The 9,293-nt window shown below is 38.8% G+C and overlaps 1 long non-coding RNA gene across 1 annotated transcript in view; it reads right to left on the reverse strand.

Moving 5' to 3' along the window:
• LOC102015100 overlaps positions 1-7,963 on the reverse strand; it is a 20,015-nt gene extending 12,052 nt beyond the window's left edge. The window contains exons 1-2 of the long non-coding RNA XR_263515.2: positions 7,922-7,963; positions 7,727-7,800 (exon numbers count right to left, since the gene is read on the reverse strand). This is a non-coding gene — a long non-coding RNA (uncharacterized LOC102015100). The remainder of the gene's footprint in view (positions 1-7,726; positions 7,801-7,921) is intronic.
• Between the last annotated feature and the right edge of the window lie 1,330 nt (positions 7,964-9,293).

Raw genomic sequence — 9,293 nt, forward strand, 5'->3', positions numbered from 1 at the left:
CCTGATCATTCCCCTTCTGGGTATTTTCCCAGAAGAATTAAAAACATCATACCACAGTGCACACATATGTGCACCCATGTTTATAGCAGCACAATTTGTTATAGCTAAATCTTGGAAACAACCCGAATGTCCATCAACTAAGGAATGGATAAAAAAGATGCCGTATTTCTATACAATGGAGTATTACTCAGCTATAAAAAAAAAGATAAACTCGAGGCTTTTATAGGTAAATGGATGCAACTAGAGACCATACTCATAAGTGAAATAAATCAGACCCAGATGTGTAAACATCATATTGTCTCCCTGGTGTAGGAACCTGAAAAGTTAAGTAAAACTCAAAATGTACAAAAGATGGTACAAATGCTCAAAGGAAGGAACAACTGGGATGAGGGAAAGAAAAAAAAAGAAAGAAGGCAAAAAAAAAAAAATATATATATATATATGAATAGCTGGGATAACTGTACTGCTAATGTCTGATGGTATATTGAAATGAAGTTAATGCTTAAAACTTTTTATGCTCTGACCCATTTTGCACGCTTCTATCTGATAATCTGAGCAACTGATTTGAAGACAACAATATGCAATGGAACAACCATCGGTGAATTCCTACCATCTTGTCTAGTGAAACTCTAATGTTTAATGTATTATCTCTAATGTTTTATCTAATAATTATTTTTTTATTCTCTTTAATGGTTTGAACAATAATCAATTCTTACATCTGGTAATCTGAACAATGTAGTTGAACATAACACTATATAATATAACAACCACTGTTAATTCCTATCAGTTTGTTTTGAAACCCTGTATCTTTTAATAGTCTTGCTTTGTTTTGTTTATGTTTGCAATGTTGGTTTGCTGCTATTGTTCTTTTTTTCCCTTTCTTTTACTACTCTCTTTAAAATAAAAAAAAATAGGTAAAAAATAAAGTGGTCTTTTCATTAAAATTTTTTTCACTTAAATTTTCTCCTTTTCCCTTTGGGTGTTACCTCTAAAAAATCTTCCTCTCAAATTGCTGTTAGTTTTAATCTGTTCACATGTAACTGAAAATTCTGAGTTTATGATATTACTTAATATTGCAATTTTCTGAAATGTGGCATTATCCCCCCATAGCCTCATATTCCCCCAAAGCCTCACAGGTAGGGCTTTTGGGAGTTGGATGGATCATAGGTTTGTGATAATTGTGATGTATTAAAGTGAGCTGGTCAATATAAGCATGAGACACAAAACCAATTAATGTACCAATCTATTGCTAAGTTTCAATTACCTTCTCAAATAGAACCCTACTATATAATATTATTGAGTTCCTGCTTGTCTTGGTTACTTTTCTCTTATTGCTAAGACAAAATACCCAACATCTAGAATTAAGGAATACCCAGCATCCAGAATTTAGCTCACAGTTTATGGAGGTTTCAGTCCATACTTGGCAGGGTGCCACATGACAGAGGGCAACAGTTCATGGCAGCAGAAGATAGCAAAAGCAGTAAGAACAAATGGGGAGGAGCAGGCGGGGGAGGAGCTTCTTGCCCTACCTTATATTGTATGCAAATTACCCAGCCCAGGGGCGGGGTAGCACTCACATCCATAATCCCAGCTTTGGACCGTGATCAATCAAAGACTCTAGAAGCCTGCCCCATCCAGACACAAACCATAACACTGCTTATATAATATTTTAAATATAACTACATGTAAATGTTTTTCCTTTATGGATCTGTATTCCTTAGTTTACATGTAATAACATTTCAAAGAATATTTATAACTCACATCCTGAGAAATGTACTCCTCTTCATACTTGATAATTTTCCAGTTTAGTATCATTTCAGGGATAGAATAAGGTTGCTCTTTACTGTGACCATTTTAAAGAAAGCAGCACTCAGTTTATATGAACCTAAACTATGTCTGGGGGCCGGGGATACAGCTTAGAGGCACAAGCGCCTGCCTAGCAAACACAAGGTCCTCAGTTCGATTCCTGGTACCAAAAAAAAAAAAATAACTATGTCTGGGATCCACACAGATTTGTGCACTAGCACATTCCAAGTTTTGGCAGTCAATGATCACTGAGGAAATCTGACAGGAGAAGCAGCTGTATAGCATTTTACTGTCTTGCATGATTTTCTCTTTCCTAAAACAGTTTTGTCTGCTTAAACTTAGAAAGCATAGGAAGTTAGACATTTAAAAAAAAAAAGTATCACCCTGTCTGATGTATTCTGAAAACTGAGATCATAATAATCCTCTCTGGGACTAGTGATACACCCAGTGAGAAAACCTTCACCTGGGAGCTTATTAGAAATGCACAACCTGAACAAAAAAAGAAAGAAATGTAGAATCTCAGGCCTCAGGCCAGACCTGAATCAGAATCAGCATTTTAGTGAGATCCTTAAAGGTGTAATTTAGGCACAATAAAACTTTAAATGCTTTAAATATTTTGCCTAAGCAGAATAAATCCTCAGTAGCAATGTAGCACATGCCACTGTGACACTAACATGATGTGTTCAAGGTGACTTTGTGGGGTAGAGGTGAGTGCTAGGTTTGAGCCCTTGTACATGCTAAGTATGCATCTGTCACTGAGGTACACCATCCTGATTTTTTAAAAATCCAGATATGGGAAGTCACACAGTATTATTTCAGAAATAATGTTTTATCTTGAACTTTGTATATGTAGAGAGCTTTAGCAGGGGTTTCTCTGAGTTCTCAGACACTAGCATCTAAGTCACAACACCCCAAGCGTGTCAGAGCTTGTTTCTCCACCATACACTACTGCACAGCATGAACTGGCTGCATTCAAAGCTTGCTGAAAGTACAAATTCTCTTTGGGATGAAGGCATATGTCAGTGTGTGCCTGGCATGTGTGAGGCTCCAGGTTTAATTTCAGCACTGTGGTAGATTGACAACTGGTAGTCAACTTGTAACACCCAGCTGAAATGAACCAGCAAGGTGCTGGATGTGGAAGGCCCATCTGAGAGATTACTACCAGCAGCGTAAGAGGCAGAACTGGAGAGGAAGCTTAGAAGCTGTAGGGAGCAGTTGGTTTTCCTGGAGGAGCTTGTCATGCTGGCTTCCTGATGAACTCAGCTGTTATCACTGGAGGAGCCCTGAACTGCACTGTCGCTGAGGATGGCTATGGTACCTGTTGGTGAGGCTCTGGTTCTTACTTTAAGCATTGCTTCCTGGCTCCAGTGCAGCTCCCTCAGCCTACTAATACAGATCGTTCCTCCCAGACTTTTTAGCTTCCACCACTGACCTTTGGGCCTTCACAGTGCAGATCCGAGAAATAGGCCTGCATGAGACATCATGAGCTCTTGGCTTCCAGTGGGACTCATGGGGGGCACTGTTATGGGCCCGAGGTCTTTAGCTGGACTCATGCAGAATATTGCCTTGGTATCCAGGCCCTCAGCTAGATTCTTTGGTTTTTAGTGTGGAAACAGATTTTCTGCACTCTCTTTATATGTGACTCTTTGGGTGACTATTATAAAACAATCTTATAAACTGTGTGTCTTGTATTGTATTGTTACGCTTGAAAGTCCTGACTACAACAAGCACACACACAGAAATCTCAGATCATACTGCACCCTACTTCCTCCAGTTCTCTGACTGGGGTCAGCAGTCTGTCTAGAGCTTGCCCAGTCATTCTTCAGACATACTGGAGTTTAGATGAAATGCATTCAATTATCTTAATATATCTGTCACTTATTTTTGGAAGTCAAATAAATGTCATGGAATTTTCAAATATAAATTGCTTCTTCCTACTCAGATTTATAAACCCAGTGTGTCAGACCATGAAAGCAAGGATGCTGAACATGTGAGAAATCCCGAGTTAACAATGGCTGAGCAGTTTATTTTTGAAGTGAATGCAGGGCACTGTTAGAGCGGCAAACATCCAATTGTAGGTAGATTATATACAAATGGTTAAAGAACTAGACTTGCTGACAGAATGATTTTGGATGACTGTCTTATCTCATAGGAAGAACAGTCCTAAATATCAAAATATGAAAAAATTCTCAGCACACATCCTGCTATATATCTCACTTTTAAGACAATGACCCATCTGGTTTGAGATCAGGAGCTTATGGTCCCCTGTGTTGTTACACGATCACAATATCTGCTTCTGGGGCTGGAAATTTAGCTCAGCAGCACTGCACCTGCCTAGCAAGCACAAGGTCATGAGATTGATTCCTGGTACTGGAAGAAAAAAAAAAACAGTATCTGCTTCTAGATGTGGTCAGGCTCAACTTGGCAGACAGGGCCATTCAACATCACTAGATACTTTAGACTTCTGAGCAGTCATCCTTACTATATAGTGGAGACACTGTTTGGATGCTGATGGTACTGCCAAAAGAAGGGTTTTTCTTGTTACGCTTATATCTAGATGTTCTGCCAAAGCTCATGTGCTTCTAGGTGTGGCTCTTGAGAGGTGACCAGAGCACGGGTGTGTGTGATATTGGGTTGGTCCACTGATGGATGGTTTTATAGCTGGGTGTGATGTTGGCCAGCAAAGCAAGGTTGGAAGAGGTAGGTCACTGTGGGTGTGGCCTGGAAATATCTATATACCTATATCTAATCTACTTCTCTGGTGGCTTGCTGCTGCTTCCCACTGCCATGACATGAGGAACCCTCTTCTGCCATGCCACTCTGCCATGCTGCCTTGTTTTGCAGCCAAATGACTGATATCTCTACAAACTATGAACTAAAATAAAAACCTTCCTTCTACTAACTTGTGGGTGTCAAGTATTTTATACCAGCACTGAGAAAGTAGCTAAGGCAATTCCCATGTAGCCCAAACCTCTTGGGAGAGAAAGGAAGTCAGTAACATGGTACACCTCAGGAGCAAGAGAACAAATCCTTACAAACTGGCACTGGTTTTGCCTTGAGGTTCTATACCTATAATTTCTAGCCCTATTTAACAATGGGGCTTGCCACCTAGGGACAAGTCTGGACAGAGGACAGATTTTTCAGAGTAGTTCAAAGTGATGTACTCAATGTTTATGCTTTGTTTTTATTAGCACCTAAGTTGTAGAGTTGCAAATTAAAGTTTTTTTAGTGTTTCACAATTTTGTCCCCACATAAGAGGAGGTAGGCTATAACTGCAAGCTCCTTCCAACCCTTCTGTTTGCATTCTCTCTTGATCACCACGGTCTTTTAGTTGCCACCTCTGAAGAAAAAAGATCTACTTTGAGGAAAATCACAAGACATGAGAAGTAGCATGGCGTGGGAAGTGGGAAGCTAATGCTAAAGTGTGTTGCAGGACACATCCCTGAAAGGGCAGCAAGAGGACCAGTCAGATGGGGCCGTTTCATGAGAGGAAATGCTTCCTTTCTGCTCTGTGGCTAAACAAGCATCAGAATCTACACAGCCAAATTTTCTGCCTTGGGTCTCACTAAAGTTTCTTTGCAATGCTGTAAATTGAATCCAGGATCACATATATCCTAGGCGAGTACTCCTCTACTGAACTACATCCCCAGCCTTTCACTAAAGTTACCCTAGAGATGACACAAGATAGTTGGTATTAGCTTTCAGTCACTAATATTGTTTTTAAAAAGAGAATAGTCATATCAGTTTCTCCCTGATTAAAGCATAAACTTGATTTCAGAATTAGCATTGAATCAATTTCATGATGCTGAATTCAGCATACTCCATTGATTAGTCGTGTTGTTCAGCAGTACAATACTATGCCCTCATCAACCATTAGCCTCTTCCTTCCTGCCTAAGAAGGCAGCAGAGTGGACGGTAATGATGTGAACAAACTAGTATGTGCATTAGCACCTGGGAGAAAAGAAAGTAGTTCTCAAATAAGCTATCTTGCTAGTGACAATCAGAAATAGTATGAGCAAAGCCTCTAATAATGGGAAGCAGCTGAGGACGTTATGAAATGTTTGAGTCAGTTTGGTCTGATTAAGTATAAATATATTACAAGTATTTATGTCTTTAATCAATCCCACATCATATACCAATATGTGTGTAGGTCTCGTTTTTTATTGCCTTGTCAAACTTATTTCTCAGTCTGTGTTGTCACTTTGTTTCCAGGATTCTTTTTAAAGTATTTTACATGAAATGTGAAGAATTAGAAAGGTTATCTGATAGTTTAACAAGGTAAACTGACAATTTCTGTTTTCTTTGTCACAGGTGTATTATACTGCCTCACTTGTTATTTTATTACCCCTATGATTTAAAACATACTGTGTAAGTGACAGATTATGTTTTTCCTCCACAAATAATTTTACTTGTCAGAATATTTCACTTGATATTAATCATACAGGGTTTTTTTTTCCCACTACACTGACCTAAGAGTTCATATAGTGAATAGTGTTACAGTAAGTGTGGGCCTACAGTTGCAAACTGGTTTACTTAATATCCACATGTACTACATTTCAATCACTTTTTTCATTTGCATAATTGACCTGTATCATTACTTTTCTGTTACTAGACCGAAGTACCAAAATGTTTTTGTGGCTCACAGTTTCAGAGGTTTCAGTCCATGAGCAGTTGCCCACAAGGCAGAAATGTTATGGCAGAAGGACACTGTGGAAGAAAGCTGCTCTGTTTACGGTAGCTAGGAAGCAAAGCAAGAAAACAGTGGCAGAAAAAAGTGGCTGGGGACTATATCTGGTCCACAAAGTTCCCTCCACCCTGACCTGCTGACCCACTTCCTTCACCTATGTCTGACAACCTGATAGCCCATCCTGTGATGAACTTGGTAATGGGTAAACCCGCTGATGAGGTGAGTACCCTCATGAGTCTCACAGCCCAGTCAAGCAACAAGATGAACTGGCATAGACTTTTCCTGGGAAATGTACGGATTTCTCAACAAACTTCTATACATCTATAAATCAGATTTTTGAAATTTCTTCTTGAGACAGGGTCTTGCTATGTAGTTCAGGCTGATCTTGAACCTATGGGAATCCTCCTGCCTTAGCCTCCCAAGTGCTGAGATTACACTGTGCACCACCATGCCCAACCAGATTTTTGGATTTTAACTGATAGAATGAAGTCTATAGTCCTGATCATAATTTATGTACCTTCATCGCTGAATGATAAGAATGAAGTCTATAGTCCTGATCATAATTTATGTACCTTCATTGCTGAATGATAAGAATGAAGTCTATAGTCCTGATCATAATTTATGTACCTTCATTGCTGAATGATATCAGAATTCCTTGTTACTCATTTCTTTTTGTTTGTTTGTTTGTTTGTTTCCAGTACTGGGAATCGAACTCATGACCTTGCGCTTGCCAGGCAGGTGCTGTGCTGCTGAGCTAAATCCCCAGCTCCCCTTGTTATTCATTTCTTTTCCATGTTTTCCATTGTTTTTAATTTTGTGTTCATTTCTTTGTTTCTTTCTTTGTTCTGTTATACAGAAATAATACATGTGTTTATAAGATGGAGGATATAGATGCCATCGTCCCAATTTCATATGTATTTTTCCTGGAATTGATTTAGAGTAACTACCCAAATGTTCTTACTCATATTTCTTTTATTCATCCTTAGCAAAAAAAAAAAAAAAAAAAAAAACCTAGTGTTGTCTGATAAGTGACAGGCTATTCTGAGTAATATATTTATTTGCTAAGATAAGATGTCAGAAATTCTTGCGGAAAATGCTGATAGTCACATTATTCATTTGTTAAAAGCTGTTTCATCCCTCATTGATATTATATCTAAAAGTCTCTTATGGGACATTAACTATAATTTTAACTTTGCTTTTGATATCAAAGTTTTAGAAGTTCATTGAACTTACCAGAGAATCACTTCATGCAGCATGTGGTGTAGCAATCAGTGTGGTCCTCAGTAACTAAGCTCCTTGGTGATGCTCTAAAAATAAATGAAGTATTTAGGAACAAAGTATCATCATGTCTGCAATTTTAAAATGGTTCAGCCAAAGATATGTTTAAAAAAATATTTAAAGTATTTAGTCAGGTGTGGTGGCGCATACCTGTAATCCAGCACTCAGGAGGCTGAGGCACGATGATCTTCATGAGTTCAAGGCCAGGCTTGGCTACACCATGAATTCAAGGCCAGTCTGAACTATATACTGAGACCCTATCTCAAAAAAATCCGAAAGTAAAAAAGTTTAAATAAATAAATAAACTTTCACATACAAAGTAAATGTGACAAAATATTAAAAATTATTGACTTTAGGAGTAGTATTTTCATTTCATTTTCACTTTTGACTTCTTCTATATATTCAGAATAGTACATTGAAACACTGGAGAAAGATATAATAAAAAATAAGAAACAAAACCAAAATCCTCCCTGGATCAAATAAAGCAGAACTGCCCGAGTTTACAGGGGCAAGAACACAGTGCTTCAGTGCATACCTGGTTGTGCTCTGCTCCACTGACCCAGGACTGGTCCCAAAGGTCACTGTCCCTTGTACTGGGTGCAGCCCCGTGTGTCTATCTGTGCATCCCTCTCCTTCTGCATCCCTTTCATATTCGTTCTCACTTTCAGTCCCTTTATGCAAAATTCTTACTTATTCAGTGTATTCAATCAAATCTTGTTATTCCTGGACTATAATATTAACAGTATAATGAAGGACCTTGTACTGCAAGTGGTGCAGACAGAATTCAGTGGACTCAGAAGCGCACCTAACTTAAACCTTCCCCACTTGCATTGGAGGTGGAGTCAGGCAGATAAACCACGGTCTCGCTTCCTGGGGATCCTTCTGCTATCCTGGAGCTTTTGGCCACATGGTCATCACTGATGTGCTGCCCTTTTTTTCCCTCTTGGCCGTGCTGGCAATGAGCTGAAGGTTACAGCCCATTTTCGTGCCTATCTTCACTAACCTCCATGTCACTGTGCATTCTGGTTTAGGAGTAAATCGTTTTTTAACGTGTGGAAATATGCATGTGTCCTTGTGTGTGTGTGTTTCTTTTAAATCTTGGTATTAGACTAGATGGCCAATCCCAGTTATGAAGTTCTTATTCCTAAAGAGGAACCATAATATTATCTAGATTTTATGATGCCATGTTATTTTAAAACAGTATTTTAGAAAGTTTCTATATAAAACAAACATTTTACTTCTTGGCTTGGATAAAGAATGTACTAGGATATATAAAACTATAAATATGTAAGTATATGCATATATATTTAGATACCTCCTAGACAATGGGAAAATTGGCGTGATGCTGCTTGTCTTCATCACTTTCCTTGTAACTGGGGCTCACAATTTAAAGAAGTTTGTCTGGGCTCATGTTTTGGTCCATGCCTGGCTGGCTCCAAGGAGGAAACAGCATGGCAAGGGATGGCGGAGGAGAAGCTGCTCACATCATGGTAGCCAGAAAGCAGAGAGTGAAGGGAGGAGC

This window comes from Chinchilla lanigera, unplaced genomic scaffold (genome assembly GCF_000276665.1).
Source record: "Chinchilla lanigera isolate Chin_1 unplaced genomic scaffold, ChiLan1.0 scaffold00070, whole genome shotgun sequence".
In the NCBI taxonomy this organism is placed as follows: domain Eukaryota; kingdom Metazoa; phylum Chordata; class Mammalia; order Rodentia; family Chinchillidae; genus Chinchilla; species Chinchilla lanigera.